Source organism: Taeniopygia guttata, chromosome 1 (assembly GCF_048771995.1).
Source record: "Taeniopygia guttata chromosome 1, bTaeGut7.mat, whole genome shotgun sequence".
In the NCBI taxonomy this organism is placed as follows: domain Eukaryota; kingdom Metazoa; phylum Chordata; class Aves; order Passeriformes; family Estrildidae; genus Taeniopygia; species Taeniopygia guttata.
Genome location: NC_133024.1, coordinates 3,327,687 through 3,345,202, shown reverse-complemented (window position 1 = coordinate 3,345,202; position 17,516 = coordinate 3,327,687).

Sequence of the window (17,516 nt, the reverse complement as noted above, 5' to 3'; positions counted from 1 at the left end):
ATTTGCATATGCAGATTGATCTTCCTATCTTCTGTTTCCCAGAGGATATTTCTTGTATTTTCACTATAAATATTTCTTATATTATCACTATAATTAGGACTGCTCAGAATCATCTCAGTTTTTAAATTATTATAATTATTATATATTGCTGATTAGAATTGTTTTTAAAACCTCTTTTTTTGTTCTTGTTGTTTTTAAAACCTCTTTTTTTTGTTTTTGTTTTGTTTGTTTGTTTGGTTGGTTTTGGTTTTGGTTTGGGTTGGGTTTTTTTTTTGGTTTTTTGTGAAATATTCCAGTAGTATTGCTATCAATAATTATCAGCCCATCATGGAACTTTCACTTGAAAGAGAGACAGTCAAAATATTACATGTAGCCTGGAAAATGAGCAGAATTGGATTCTGGAGGAGAGGGGCCTTGCACTGTATGCTCTGTATTGCTAGTGGTCAGCCCAGGTACCTGCATGCAGACTATTTTGAGCTGTGTGTACACATTATCTCTATTCCTCTTAGTGGCCCCTATCAAACTGAAAAGCTGTACAAAGTTTTAGGCTCATATGAATTAAAAATTCTCCCCAGCTTACAAACATTTGAGGATGTAAAAATTCTCTTTTGTTAGCAAATTTTAGCTGCCCTTTTGTCATAATCCTACCACTGCTTACATGTCAGTGGAAAGTTATTTTGATTTGAAAAACTTGTTTAGAAATTGAGGAGTTTTTCTGGTGTCACAGTTCCAAAATTGGGGTATATTAAAGAACTGTGTCAAAACCACATGGATGAAATTTCATAGTTGTGTTCTCAACATTTTGAACTATTCTGATGTCTTTTGTGAGTAGAGCTCACTAGAAGGTCATAAATAAATTTCATAGATACATTTGAGTTCTTCATTGAGTATTGTTTTTTTTTTTTTTTCAGCTTAATCCAAAGAAGAGATTTGATTCACAGAGAAGAGAGTGGTGTTAATTATTGTGGGCATTAATTTCTAGATTAAATCTGAGGATGGCAAACTTTGTGTGTGTGAATAGATTCACAGTAGGAACTGGGGTAATAGACTATTCTGTAAATGGTCTCTGGTTAAGTATAATTTTCTTTAAAATGTCCCCTTTTCTCCATAATTGGTGTCTTTGGATAGATAATATTTTGCAAGCAAGAAAAAAAATCAGCTGTTTCAGTAGGGACACACATTAATTTAATTGCTGTTATTGCATATTTCCATATCAGCAAAGTACAATCTGCATTATTTTTCTAGTGTCATAATATTCTTTACAGTTCAATAGCACTCTTCAAAGTGAAAATCTCAGCTGTTTTCTGTCAGTCTCCCACCTAGGAGCAAGATTTAAAATCAGTTGTATCAGCAGCTTGTTCTTGCTGGCATTGAGATTATATTTTCTTCCCCCTCCCTAAGTATCCTAATGACTTTTTCTGTTCCGTGCCACAGCTCCACTCATGAACCAGCCATGCAAAATTAAAGATTCAAGTCTTTCTTGCAACAGGAGTGTCCTAGAAGAAGATTGGGTGTCCAAACAGCTATGTGTCAGCAACAAAAAATATTCCATTCTGATTATGGAAATCTTTACACAAATTTGGTTATGGCAGGATTTTGCACTAACTGACACAGAATGAAAAAGTTATATGGGGATAAAAAAAGAGTAAGTAATTGTTGATGTGAATGTAGCAGATTTTGTTCAATTTCTTCACTGACTTCAGGACTTGAGAGCATAGAATTTCATACTGTCCTAATTAGGATGCCAGGGGAAAGCAATTATTTAGATCTGTGTTTAGTATTCTGCAGAAGTGGTAAGTCCTACAAGAGTGTCAGTTAGATCCATGGACCTCTCCAGGGAAGGAGGAGAGCTAGGGAAGCATGATGATTATTTAATGCATACAAATGTTGGATAAGAATAGTTATATCTAATGAAACTGCTGTGGGGATGATAGCCACTCTTCATTTGTCTCCAGCTGCAGATGATATGTCCTGTATTTTTCCTCTTTGTGCATGTCTTCTTTGGAGTTGTAAATGTACAGTTAATGCAGCACAGAAATGTGCACTATCCATGTTATTGAAAGTTATCATGGCACTAACGTTCAAAAATTAGTAGCAACTTGAAGATGTATAAAAGACTTTCCTGTGAGGAACTCCATCATACAACGCATTGAAATTTATTTCAATATTATTTTATTAGAGCTTTTTAATTATTATGGAGAGATAAGCATGTCTGTCCATTATCTTTGCAGAACATTTGTGTTAATCATGTCACTCAGTTTCCAATGATTGCCACAGAATATTCTGTCCCTTTTAGGAGCTTAGTTTGAACTTATATGCAGAAGACAATCTTCTACAGGGCCCACTTTCTTCCACTGGGCTCCCAAGTCACAGCTGTTTTGCTCAGCTGGCTGACAGCCCTTCCTTCAGCAATACAGCCAAAGGAAACAGAAAAAAATCCAAAAATCCCTCCTGGAGCACATCTGTAATAGCAAGTTCTGAATGCACGCATGGCAGACAGAACATTAGTCATCTTTCTTTGTTTTAAGATAATCCTGCTGTTTATAAAATGTGAGACAAGATCATTTTGTAATGCAAAACTGTACTTTCAATTATTTAAAGGTACTTTTGTGGGTTAGGTTTTTTGGGGTTTTTTTTAAGATCCATGACATGAAGCCCAGCAATTTATTTCAAAGCATAACTTTGCTTCTAAGTGGGATATTTGTAGCTATGATAAGGGATGAAAGAAGAAGATATATTCTAGTTTACCCATCAACTCCAAAAAAATTAAGCATCAAGTTCTAACACTGAATTTGAAGTAGCGACAGTTTCTTGTAATGCTACAGAATTTACCAAAACCTTACGTGTAATGTTCTTGGTTTGGAGTGATATCCAGATTTATATATTTCAAGCAGGAGTGGTATTTTTAGTGGATAAGCTAAGCAAATAATTATTTATGGATATCATTTATGCTACACTGTTCTGAGTTTTATCTCTGGGAGAGCCCATCTCTGTATTCAGAACACACATAATGAAACAATGAAGAAACTCAGGATTTGCTGTAGCACCACAAGAAATACCCATTTCAGCTCATAATGAGATTTTTAAAGCACTGTTGAGAAAATTTCAAATATCTGTATTGGCTGAAAACAAGTTTTTATCCTTGAATTATCTTGACTTCATTTAATTCAGGACAGTTCAGTGTTTGTATTATACCTCCACAGCTCTCAGAGTCTTACATTTTTCTATGTAAGATCCATTGCACTCCCTCTTCTTTGCAGGTCAAGGCAATATTGTTCCTTAAATTGCATTTTTCTGGCATTTGCCTGGCCTTGATAAAGCTTTGTTAGGCTGATTTTAAAAAAGGACAGACAGCTACAGGAAATGAGCCACACAGAATGAAGATGAGAAGGCTTCCAATTTTGGAAGCTGATAAAATTGGGTTGTGGTATTCATGCCAAAGTGTGGCAGGAGTGTCTTAAAAAGTGCATTGGGGATGACTCCTGCTGATAAGTGCAGAATTGCAAGCAAGGATGTCCACTTGTGGCTTCAGGGCATGAAAACACAAGTACTTCATGAAAATCAAGTTTATGGCCTTAAGGTTCTGCAGCTGTGTACTGTGAACCTTTTAGGATGCTGGTACAAAAGTGAGAGAATACTAAATTGAACCCTTAGATGCATCTGTTCAGGTTTTTTCTCTTGAACTCTGAGTCTTAGATACTATTCATACAGTTGAAAAAAAAAAAAGTAAGATATTGTTCTCCTAATTTTAAAAGTAAAACAGATTTTTGGGTATTATATGGAATTTTTGTCTGCTGACTAAAGGGAAGTGCTTCATCTGAGGGAAAAGTTAGGAATTGCACACCAACTAGTAGAATGGTGGAAAATTTGATTTATGCAACTGTAGATACCTTTATTTTCTAATTCTAGTGAAATTATTAACAAAATATTAAAAATGAAGATAATTTAGAATTTATCAGAAATAACTAATATGATATGTGTTCTGCTCAAATATCTGTTTTTACAGCTTTTTCTGGCTGCAGTCTGTGGTCTTACAAATAAGTTGCAGTTCAATGTGAAAATAGCACAGCTGTTAAAATAAAGAGGTAACAAATGTAAGAGTTTATGTAAGTGACATTAGATGGTTTACCATGATATATGACCCGAACAGATTGGATAGTTGCTGGTAAGACTGTCTTTACCTAAAATTCTCTTCTTTCAGTATGGTTTTATATTTATCATTATCATCATAATTTTAAATTTTATGAGCTAGTTTTGAAATATTAGCCATATTCTCCATACTGCCCTCAAATTTTTAAAGCCACAGGTCCTTCACTGAATGTTAACTATAGTCATCTTTCATATGAGCCTTTTATTTTACAGTCTCATCCTCTCTTTAAAAACTTTTTCTCCTAGATTTATACATCCTTTGTCTTCCTCTTGGTAAATCAAGTGCCCCTGTAGATCTTCATGGTCAATATTTAGTTCTTTGATAAGCACTAGGAATGGGAAAAACACTTAAAATACTATTTGAAATCATCTCTTATGTTGTTGGAATCTGAGGTATTGATGATTCTGAGACTGTAGAAAGTCTCTGTCTTTCTGCCCCGCTGCCAAAGCAGAAGCCATAATTGGTCTGTGCTGTTCCAAGGTTGTTTATTCTGTTTATCTCTAACATGTTCTGCTGCCCTGCCGCAGCTCTGTCCTGCAGGGCAGCGTGTGGGGCTCTGCCCTCAGTGGGATGGTACAAACATTAAATACCAGAAACTACCTGTGCTGGATTTACAATAACGTGCCAATATCTGTCACCTACGTTGGACAGTGTGTCCCCAGCCTGAACCAACAGAAAAATGCCAACACCACAGTGAAACATGGAGGGCATGAAGAAGGAGAAAAAGGACAAGAGACACCCAATTTCCTCCATCTTGTCCCCTCTGAACCCCTAATCTAGAAACCTAAAATTTTACTTTTGCACCCGTGCCACACTAATTATTGCTTATATCAAACACTCAGAGCTTGTAATTCATCCTGTAAGATTGAAAACTCTTTTCCATGGGCAGAGATCACAGCCAGTGTCTCTGGGGGCTCTGTCCAGGGGGGTTCCTGACCCCTGCCAGGGTCCCAGGCCTGCCAGGGCAGTCAGAGGGAAGCTCTGGATTCTCACAGCATGTGAGGTAGTGCTTCTCAAAATGAGCAGGGCTGTTCATGGTGGAGAGTTCCAGTCTCTCTGCAAAACCCCAAGGAATGCTCTCCAGAGCTGAAATCCTGAAGCAGTTACAGACAGTGGGTTCCTCACACTGAGGTAGCTGTCCTTATGCTTACACACACCTTATGTCAAGTAGTGTCACTTACTTTGAGTTTCTGTCAGCTGGAGAGTCCTGGATGCACGTTTGCCGAGTTCCTTTGTTTTGCCTTTTTTCTTGACAGAGGGATTGGCTTCTGAGTGCTCTCAGCAATCACACCAGTCTGTTAGCACAGCACAACATTCCATATGGCCACACATTTCTCCTCACTGTTTACAACAGGGTGCCACAAATTTGTTGGTTGATGTGCTCATCCACCTCCTCTAAACCACTGAGAAGAGAAGCCCTCCCTAAGACAGGATGGGTGGGAGATACAGCTCCATGATGTGCAGCTTCTGGGAAATGGGTTGAAGTAGGGGTTAAGGGTGAAATGAGAACTTGAAATAGAGATATTGTCACAAATCCAAACCTCAGCACTGTATGGGCTGCTAGGGAGGAAATTAACTCCATCACATCTAGACACAGTACACACACCAGGAATGTTCAGTTCACAAAGAAAATAAATACCTTATTCCCCAGACCTTGAGGCTATCTGCAGCCAGCTCTACAAACATCTCTGTGACATCCCAAACCAACTCGTCAGTTTTCTCCAGCATGTAGGGTTGGACATTTTCTACAGGAAAAATTCTGCCCTAATTGGTGACACCTGTGCAAACTCATTTGACGTGGGGTTTGGGTGGGACTGATTTCCTCCTGATGTTCACTTAGGTCATGAATGAGCAAACAGCAACAGCATCTTTCCTTCTGTAGTGTGGTCTCAGTTAATTGGCAAGCTAGGAAAAAAATAGGGAGAAATTTCTAGTCATGGCAGTCTGCTACTGTGATGGTTAACAGTGTATGGATCTGTACAGTAAAAAAAAAGGTCTTAAAGCAGCTCTTCAGAGAGGCAATCTACTTGGAATGTTTTTTTCTCTCTCTACAAAGGATGCCTTATGTGAAGAAGCACAAAAATACTAAACACATGCAAGCCTGTGAACTGGACTTTGCTGGCTGCAGTTAGACATATAAGTCAGATTTGAAAATAAACCATTTAAAAAATTAATCCTGTGCAGAAGATTAAAAAAAAAAAAAAAAAAAAAAAAGTAGAGTGACCACTAGACCACTATCAGAACAAATAATTTGCCTATTGTTTATATATCTGAACACCTGCTATATCCTGTGAGTTTCCTGGGTTTCCATCAGGCCTGCCTTCCATATGGGCTTTCTCTCCAATAGAATTCAATGTAAGGGACCAGAAACAGGGGCTATTTAACATGAGTGCTGCTGGCTGTGTGTAGAAGGGTGCTCTGTATGTTTTCTTTCCCATTATTTGAGACAGAGCAAGCACGAGCTCCTGGAGCTCTTCCTTCGACTAATTACTACTCATTTTAATAAAAGAACATCCTTGAGCAGAAAAGAGAACAGGGTTGTGAAAACCACGTTTTTTCCAGTGACTTACAATGAGCTTTTTTTTCCTTCTTGTTTTGATTTTTGAAGTTATCAATACAGCACCAGTAGTTTAATTACATCTCAATTCCAAGCTGCTCTCAATTCCACTGTTTTCTCTAACTCTTGAGGTGATGTTTGTACAGGGCAGGATGAAGATGTTCCTCATATGGTTAATTCTCTTCTTACATGCTTTTGTGTCCACTGCAGGGGAATCAGGCAAGGCTGGAGGGACTGCAAACCAAAACCAAGTGCTGACTGATCTCTGCTGCCTCTTTTCTGCTTTTGTCTCATGCTCTACAGGTATTCAGCTGTGTCTCAGCATCTCCTTAACTTCTCCAAAGCCAAAGGTAAGCCTGCATCAAGCATAGTTTCTTTACTTTCTTCACCTGTGGCTCTGTTACACAGGTCTGTCTAAACACACACTGCTGAAGTCATATCCCTGATATGTTATGGTTAAATTTGGGTTTTTTTCAATATGCAGGGTGGGCCTTCCAACTGTAGAGCCTAATGTTTGAATGCAAAATGTTTACACGGAATTTGAGTGATCTTAAAAGCTCTTACTGGTCTTAATTAATCCTATTATTCTTAAATTTTTTATTCCATATTTAGCAACCTTAAGCAGATCTGGCATGGCTCAAATCATTCTACCTGGGCCTTGTGCTCCACTTGAAAAAATTACCAATAATAGATGTGCAGAGGAAAATCTAGGGGAAAAAATGTAAGGGCTGGATGGGAGTTCAAAGGTGGCTGGACTTTTCAGAAGCAGCAAAATACTATGATTACAGTCTGGAAAGAGAATAGTTTGAGGTTAGTTCTCTGTGTGTTCCTCTGATGGTGCTTGAGACTATCTTTGTTTGAGGAGGCGTGAAGAACAATTGCAGTTTCTCTGGGATGGAAATATGGTTTATTGAGGGCATTACATGTCAGAAGTTTCTATTGTAACAGCACCAATATAGGGTGGGGTGAAGAGGCTCTTTGACTTTGGTGGGGGTTTTGCTTTCCTTTGATCCCTGCAAAACAGTATGGGCTGATTTATTTGTCCAAACTGATATCAGTGATATTCTATTTATCTACAGAAAAAGTGCAGCTGAAGCTGGCACAGGTATAAAATAAGTATTACTATTTAAAGCACCTGTCCATCAAGTGTCTTACCATAAATTCATTTCAAGTAGAGAGATCCCTAAGTGACACCTTTTCATCAGTATCAAATTAGATTTGGACAAAAGACATTGACATAAAACTCACTGACTTTGCCATCACTTGTGAAGCACAGACCTTTACTATCTCTGCACATAATTTAAGAGCACAGTTATGGTCTGAAATAGAAAATATTTTGCTTTTATAAAAAAAATAATCTGAAGGTTGGCATGTAAGCTGCTCTTCTGTCTGTGAGAAATCTGCTTATCACCTGGAGGAAATATTTAAAATGGCTCTTGCAGAATGCTGGTACTGATCGATGGTGTCTTTTATAAGTGCTTTTAAAAAAGGCTGGTAAGCCTGACTAGTTTATTGATAAGCAATTAGCACTGTGGATTCTTTCTTCACCTCAGACAGGTTTTTTGACAAAATTATGATGGGACTGTACATAATAATAACACTTGAACTGCAGAAGAAAATACAATTTCCTAAATACGACATGGGGATTACAAATGGCAGTACAGAATAATGAGCAGAGCTAATTAAATTTTACCTGTGCAGACTACATTCTGTCTCTTGCTCCTGCTTTAGTTAGAAGACTCAAACATGGGTGAGTTGCTTTAGATTAAAGTAAAAACTATAGTGCTCTCATCTTCAAACTCAATTAAAAGTAATTACCATTTTTTGAAAACTTTTTCAAGGCAGGGAATTGCAGGATTACACTTTTGCATGTTCTCACAAGTTCCTTTCTCTTGGCACGCAAGCAAGTTGCCAGTCATCGTAGAAAATGTTTTGGCAGTACCTTCCTGACACTTCTGTGTGGGAGGTGTAAGAAGAAATAGGGAATTCGCTCTTTGCTGCAACCATTCTTTCAAGAAGTGAGATTTTTGAGCTGGAGTTGCTTCCTGAGAGCTAAGTAATGGGGGTTGTCAAAGACTTGCAAAGAGAGAATAGTAAGAGTTATAAAATGACCTTTAAAAATAATATTTGTTTAAAACTTTTATTACATGAGCAATAGCTTGTTGTGAACAGATTTATCTGCTGTGTATGATCCCTCTTCCACCCAACTCCAGCCTTCTAGAATCCAAATTCTGTGCCTCAGATGCTTTCAGGGAGACTTTTTGTGTTTAGAGCCCTTTGGGTGGGGGGCAGCAGGGAAGCCAGGGGCAGAAAGGAGGAGTGATGCCCCAGTCACAGCTGTCTCCTCCTCGATGGCACCTACAAGCCTTGGTAAAACAGGTTTCTTTGGACTCTGCACAAATTCTGCAAGGTCAAATGAAGAGTGGATGGTCCCCACTTCCTCTGACCTCATGGGGCCTCCCATCTGTGTCTGAACTGCCTCTCCAGAGCTCCATCTGGCTCCATCCTCTCCTGTCCATATTTTGTGGACATTTTGTGACATACACCAGGTAATGACAAACACACTGCCCCTTGTTTAAAAAACACAAGCCCCAGTTTGACCCTACCCCAGTCTCCTCTGTCCACGCTGGTGTGATGCCTGGTTCTGCTCCATGTCAGGCCTGCAAATAAGCAAAACCTCATGTACATGATGGTTCCACCACCAAGTACAGCTTGGGATGATGCCACTTCCCATTTTTGGGGTTATTCTGTGCGGGGCCAGAAGCTGGACTTGATTATCCTTGCGGATGCCTTCCAGCTCAGGATATCCTGTGATTCTATGGTTTCTTCTTGCTTCCTCCTGCCAGGAAGAGAGATATTTACAGTAATGGCCACAGCCATGTGTATAAACCCAGAGCATGACCTGAGCCCTTTTTGGATAAAAGCTGGAGTCCACTGTGTGGTCTCTTTTCAGCAGGCTTGCCTCCTTACATTAACCCTACCTAAGGAAGGAAGCAGCACAGTGGCACACTGTTATCATGGCTTGTGTAATGGTAAATACTCTGCTGGGTGTCTAATCACTTGGTATTCCCCATGATAGCCTTAAGCCAGAAAAAAGTCTCAAGAGGGAGTAGAAAAGATGTCTTTTAGAGGAACAGTATACAAAACTTATAACTTATTTCCAGAGAAATAATGTTCTGTGTACAAGATATTTAAAGTGTAAAGGTTTTAAAGGCACAGGGATAAAAAAGGTATTAGTCCAAAATCCAGACACTTTATTTTTTGAAAGAAAAATATTTTCCAATCCTTTTCATTAATTAATTTTTCCTATTTAGTTTCTTCTGTGTCTTGAGGCCACATGAGTTTCCAACTCCCAGACAACAGGATCAGATTCACAGTGTTTTCTGTGACCTCCATTCCTCTCCAGCTGCACATGGCACATTCCATCATTTCTCCTTGCTGCCCTCCTGCCCATAACACCTTTTTGCATGAGCTGCCTGGACACTTGGCTGTTATCTCACAATCACTTGCCCCACAAACCACTGAATTAAAGGGTTCACCTTCAGCATCCAAAACAGAAACATCGGCACAAATATTCATAAAAGTCAGTTCCAAGGAAGTGCAAGGAAATTACTGCAGTTCTGTTGAAACTAAATCTAAAATATTACCCTGTGCTTCCACTTCACTATTTCCAGCTGCCTCCTGAAGACACTTCCCCTCCTCGTTCTGTGTTTCTTTGTGCCCCAGCTCCAGGCTGCATCTGCCAGACGTGAGCTCTTCCCAGCCAAACTCATCCACTCCTATGGATGCTCTGCTCTCCTGGAAGGAGGCAAGCCTATTTTTTGATTCAGTTTTTACTCTCCCAAGCCAAATTTCTTTCCAAAGTGTTCAGGATGATGTGTTTCCACTAAATAAAACTTGCTCTCTTTTTTGGAGGAGAAGCTCAGGGAGTATTTTTGTTGCAAATTATGACCTATATTTGGGGTTTAACTATGTTATTTGTTTCTATGCTTACCAAGGAGTTACACCCTCATTTTCCTCTGTTCTTCTCCCAGACATATCAACATTAACCTCTGAATGTGAAATGTGTTTATCTGCCAAAGTTTCTAGTGGATACCAGCTCAAAAATTGACTAAAACACTTGTCCAAACTGCTAAATCAGAAAAGTACATGCAGTTCATTACTAACTCACTAAGCATTATGGTAATCTACTGATTTAGGCTGATTATTGGCTGATTTGAGAGGTGTTATGGGCTTTACAGAAGGTGTTAATATGGAGACCTGAGCTTTATTTGATGATGTGTTGAATGACTTCCAGGACTGATGTCATCTTGCAAGAAGAAATTCTTGAGTCACCCCATATAGTTCTAAAAATTTGAGGCTCTTTTTGGAAGAATATCTTTCTTTCACCATTATGATAGCAATATGCAGAGGAAGAAAATGTCAGTGAATTTAATTCAAACAATCTGGAGCTTTGTGGGACAAAATGAAACTCTGTCCAGAAGCTGTAACCTACAGAATCACTGGTAGTAGCTGTAGTTTCAAGAAGGCTGTTTCAATAAGCCATTTTGCAGATTTAAATTAATTTCATATCCTTTTGACTGACCTGATCTCCTTTGAATGTACTTAAAGAAAGTATGTCCTCTGTAAGTGTGCCAAGGCCACAAGGTTGAGGGTTAGTGCTAAAAAACATCTCTACTAGAACATGGAAGGGAATTCAGGCAGTTCAGATGGTTATCTATGCATAAGTAAGTAAAAATACAAGTAGCCTCTCTTGCTTCAACTTTCAACTGGAGTTCAAGTGACACATATAACCATGCATGAATATTTGTGAGCTGAACATTTTAATTGTTTTAATTCTTTAATTTTAATTGCTGGTCAATAAGATGAGTGCCCAGTAGGACCTGAGCTCATTCCTCCTAAAAGCAAAGAAAAGACAACAGGATCTGCTGTAAAACTTTCAGTTTGGCATTCAAGATAAAATATGATTTTGTAATTTCTAAAAAATGTAATATTAAAAAAATGTAGAAAAGCGGTGAAATTAAAATAAATACATAAACCCAACTGAAAAAAATCACAACTCTTGTTTTCTTGAAGTTACTCAAACTTTCTCCAGTGACATTGAGCCATGTAACATATGAAACTGAAAAACTGAGCTTCATTCTCAAAGGAGACACTGCTAGCATATTATTGTATCTGTCTGTGGTAGTGATTGTTCTATTCTACCTGTGCAATCTTTGCATGGATTCACCCCCCTCCAATGTTTCTGCTGATGAAGTACCTGTACAACTGCTGTCATTAATTATTTCTGGAGGCACAGTCTGGCACTGCCATGCCAAATTAGCAGGACATCCATACATGCTGGAAAAGCCTCAGGCCTCATTATCACCTTGTAATTCAATGGCACTTTCCAAGCTTTTTTGGAAATCCATGTTCTCACTGTGAACTGTTATGCCATCTTAACAGCCAACTTTTCTGGGTTTGAAAAAAATCTGTGGTATATATTTACTTGTATTAATGCAAGCTTGGAGATCTCTAAAGCCCACAGTTCAGCAATCTCTCATTGGTCCATTCCATCTAGCTTGCTATGCATTCTAGGCAGTGGGGAAAAGAAGAAAATTAATCAGGTATATATCTATCTATCTATCTATCTAACTAGCCTGTCCTTGAGGAGACTTTCTACAAAACTGTTGTTTAGTCACAAGTTAATAACAATCCTGTCACGAGATAATGAGACAGAAACACAATCCATTATTTGCATTGGACATAATGATTGGTAGGGCTGTTGCACATTGAGTGATCTTGTACTGGAAAGGTAATGAATTCACTTCTGTCCTCTTCAGTGCTGTGAGCCATTTTCTCTGAGCCTGAAACACACACACAACGTTTCAGGATGTCCAATTTAAGGGGGTGGTAAGATCAACTCTAAACTGATTGATTCTTGGTCCTGCAGGACTTGTACAAGAAGACATATCACTTGTACCAGGGTCAAATGCAAAGGACAGTATCCAGTCTTTGCCAGCAATTTATTGACACAGATGAGCTACTTTCAATCCTTGCTCAGAACCAGAACTAACAATTTCAAAACATTTCTCTGAGAGTTCCCATTCTGGACTAATATTAATAGCAGTCTCAAGCTAGCAGATTTCAGGACAGATTAGTTCAATTTGAAAAAAGAAAGAGGGGTCCATCTGATGAGCAATTCTCTCAAAATCCTTCAGCTTCCTTTTCTGGTTTCAGACGAGCATGCCTGAATTACAAAATCTATCATTTCAAGAGAAGGGACTTTTTTGTAATTCTCCTATTTTGTAATTGCTGCTACATATGCTACTCCTGATACAGTTGACTTGGCAGATCAAGGTAGCCTGGACATTTTAGTGAGGCACAGAGTAATCTTTGGTTGCTATTAACAGTACCTGTAGTTGTACTTGGGCTAGATGTAATCCTCTGGCAATTATTAAGAGAATGAAAATAGACTTTAGCTTGGGACAGAGAGGATGAGAAAGGAGTAGGAAACTGTAATCCTGAATAATTAAAAGGGAGGTTATTTTCTTATTTGTAGAAAAATTATTTCTGTTGTCCACAAAGTATAATATTGAATTGTTTGTACACTTAACAAAAGGTAATTGTTTCAAATGATTTTTGAGTAAAAGCATGAGGTTTTTTAAATTTTTGTTCCTCTTAAGTTTACTATTTAAATGTTTTAAATAGGCTCTTCTTCATTACTGCAAGTCCTCTAAATTAAAAACCAAAAGCCAGCACACGTAGCTTTGCTATGATGGAGCTGCTTTTTGAAGTACCATAGGAAAATTCAGCCTGCATCCTGCTTACAGTTTAATGTGGGGATGTATAGGTCCCAGGCCACCAGGAAGCTCGTGGTAGATCTTTCAGCAGTGAGCCTCCTGCCTGAACTCCAAAGCTAGTAGCCCCATAAATATTTCAACCCCAAGAGGAAGCAGCACTTTATAGTTCTCAGTGCTGTGTTCAACTAAAGCCAGTTTGAAGTTACAAATAAGATCTCTTCAAGTAATTCTTCTAAATAACTACCAAATCAGTTATTTTTCAGTGTTAAGCAGCCACCACCACCATCCATGGTTTTCTTTTTAGTCACTTTCTTTCTGTGGTTGTTCTCTTGCCCTTAGATATTCCTACCTTCATTGTGAAGATGTCACAATAGCTGCTTTCTCACTGGACCTTGCACAGTTCAGCCTTGGATTTATGATAATAGTATTGACAGCAGTTGTAAGGATGTTTTTTAAGCCTTCCTTGAGCGAGCTCCCTGCTGCACAGCAGCTTTCAATCACAGGCAGGACATAGTTGAATTATTCAGATAGGATTTCACATACTTATTCAGTTCTGCCACGGAGGCAGTGACTGGCATGAAATCACCTTAGCAGTGGCTGCTATGACCAGGAATAAGGAGCTGAATAGGAAGTGTCACTCCAATCTGACTATCCTGTAACGCCTCATAGAGAAAGAAGCTTTTAGCAGTTGACCCCAGAGGGCTGAAATTCATCTGTCTGCCCCTTCTTCCCTCCCTATCCCTATCTGGATTGACACTGGCACAGGGAAAGCTTGCTGCCCTCGGGAGCTGGTGGTTAAATTTGCATTAGGAGTTTCAATGAGTACTTGTTCTATCTGTGAGGCACTCAGCTGCAGCTCGCAGCCTGCCTAGTGCTGCTGGGGGATGTGGCTTGGGCTTGGGCTCAAAGGGAACAGATGTTTGCTGTGCTGCTTTACGTGGATCACCTGTACAGATATCCAGCTTGATACCACTCATCTCTCATAGAAGAAATTGCTTCTCTTTTTAGCAGCTGGTGGAAAGTAGGCTCTGCAGGCTTGATGGAATATTGTTTGAAATTCATATCTCCTCAACAGTCTTTGAGGCAGAATAGTAATTATTGATGTTTGTTTACTTAACATAATAGTCACATACAAAGATTGCTTCTTTCCTGGCTGAACTTTTTGGGTTTTGGATAACTTTCTATGTTTATATTTTAACTACTGAGCTCATGTTTTCCTATGGATGGTACAAAACACTAACAATTTATTTCACACTCTACATAAAGTGGTTATGGCAATGCACCTGCCTCAGGTGGGTGGTTTATATACTTAATCAGCCAACATAAATTGCTTTGAACACAGCTCATTCTTGCTGGCAGCCAGCAGCATATGTAGATTAGATGAGCATTTTGTCTCAGCTGTTCTGGTTTAAATTAAGACAACAGAAGACCAAATGTAAAGCAAGGCATAACATTAGTGTGATGCAGACTCAAAAGGTTTATGCATTAAAATTATCTGGGACGAGGTTCAATCACATGAACTACAGCAGTGATGAAGTGTGTAGAACTTTCATTGATTACCAGTTGTCACTGTTCTGTTTGAAGAAACGATTTCAGGTCATAAAATAAGTTCTTTCTCATTAACTCTATATACTCACCTGCTCAGTTTATAGAAAACTGTAGCTTAGTACTTATCCCATACTCAACATTTGTAAAGTAGGTTATATATAAGTTACTTGGATTCTACGTCTTTTTTCATTTGCTGTGTTCAGAATGACTTGCTTTTCTCATTAAAAGAAAACCATGTAGTATTAATCTTTTTCTTCAATTATTATTGAAATGACAGATTTTCTTACTTCTCTTGTCATGTCTGACTCCAGTGAATCCCTTCTCTGTTTCCTAAGAAAGTAAGGCTCCTACAACCATGCTGTCTCTGTAGGTATGTGTTTATCCCTTATGTCTAGCCACAGTCATTTTGTAACTTGTGGGCTGTTTTCAATTCAACTTGACAGAGCAGGAGAAATTGTAAAGGCAGTTTGATTCTTCCTGGACTGGGATAATTAGGGATACAAGAAGCTGGGGAAATAGGCAAGTGCTCAGAGGAAGGATTTGCAGCGTGAATGACTTGCCACCCCCATAGGAGGGATACCCTGTAAGGGCCTTGCCTGGCAAAAAGCTGCTGCTGGAGAGAGATATCAACCATGACATACCTGGAAATCCTGATTTCTGTTGTTCTGTTGATTTTAGTCATCATGCTCACATGAGTCAGAAAGAGTTGGAAAATCACACTGCCTGGTGGATGTTCTGCATCCATCCAGTTAACATCTACACAGAGACAAACCTGACTCCAGCTTCCTGTGACTCCTCTTCCTCTCTGCCTGTTCCCCCTCTCTCAGAGGAACTCTGTTCTCTCTAGCCTCAGGGACCTCTGGTATTTGTGTGGCTTAGGGCTTTTTTTCCTCAAAAAACTTGCAGTACTCAGAAAATAGTAATAAATATTACTCCATTGCACGAGAAGCAAAATCCCCTGAGACCTGTAATTCCACTCCCATGACCAGTACAGATGTACTTGAAATTCTCTTTAGTTTAGCACTATTCTTTGATTTTGTCATTGCTAAGGTATTGCATGTGTATCTGTGTTGTGTAGAAAAAGCAAGGAGATAAAACTTGTAGGTGAAAACATAAAGATGTGTTGGAAAATTCAGCAAAAAAGGATCCAGCTTCACTTGTGTTAAAGTGCTGAAACAATATGTGAAGATAAACTGGGGGAGCAAATTCACAAGGTAAATATTTTCCCCAGTTATTAATGAATGCAGATGCAGGTGTTTAATATTCGAATACTATGACATTTGCTCATTGTCATGAGTGGCATGTATTTGGCAACACAAAATAAGCACCTCATCCTCCACCACTACTCATGCGTGCACAATTCTTCCCATTTAATTCAGCAAGACTAATTATCTGAATTACTGACATTAGCTTGAAGCTATGGATTTGCAGATTGAGTATTGAGTCTCTGGCTTTCAGAACAACTCCTTTAAAGGAATTAGTCATGTCTAAGTACAACAGATCTGTCAAATTGCATCCTCTGGCATTGTCTGATGTTTTGGTTGAAAGCCAGCCTTATGCAAGACTGTCCTCGTGGCAATAGACAGTGGTTATCCTAATTTTATGGCTCTGACAACCCTAAAATGGCTCACAGGGGTTGGGCAGTTACCTCACTAGCTGATAGCAGATGGCAGCTGATAGCACTTCACTTTGCCCTCCACCTCACTGATGGACTTTGTCATCCCCACTCCAGGGATGTCAATCTGCAAAGAGCTTCTGAACTACCCCCATTTTTGCTTAACCTGACACGTAGGCATGAAAACTGCAGTTAAAGCACAGTCACAACCCCCTGCCTTGACAGAAACTACATCAATTAGGGAGAGGGGCAGAAGAGAGCGGCACTTCAGAAACTGGTTCACAAGTGGTGTGGGCATCAATGCCTGCAGAGTTGCATCTTCTCTGGGACCAGCAAGATGTTCATCTGGAGCAGGTCATCCTTGGAGTTTTAATGCATATCGACTTGGAATAAAAGGTGATGCTTAACCTTACAGCCCTGCATTTTGCTATAAATTGAAGAGTTTCAGTAACTCTGCCATGTCTGCGCTGCTACTGAGGAAAATCCTGGAAATAATTTTTAGGGTCTGTAGCCCTAACTTATCCAAGGCTGACCAGTGCAGAGAAGGAAGGCAGCAGGGACAGGCCATGACTGTGTTTAACCAGTGAGGTCTTTAGTCTATACATCACTTGTCACCCCTTATCTTTGAATGAACTGTACATAATTAAGCAGTGTGACTAAAGATGTGAAATCCTACATGGCAAATAGTGAACTTGCACCTCATTTATCTCTTTCAAGTGTTTAATGAATTTTCATCTTCAGCTAATGAATAATGGCAATTTCAGGCCCATTGTTCTATTCAGGGAAATTAATAATGGCCTGAGGATAGTTTCATACCTAGAAGCATGGTAGAGATTGCCAAAAAGCTAGAATGTGGATTTCTTT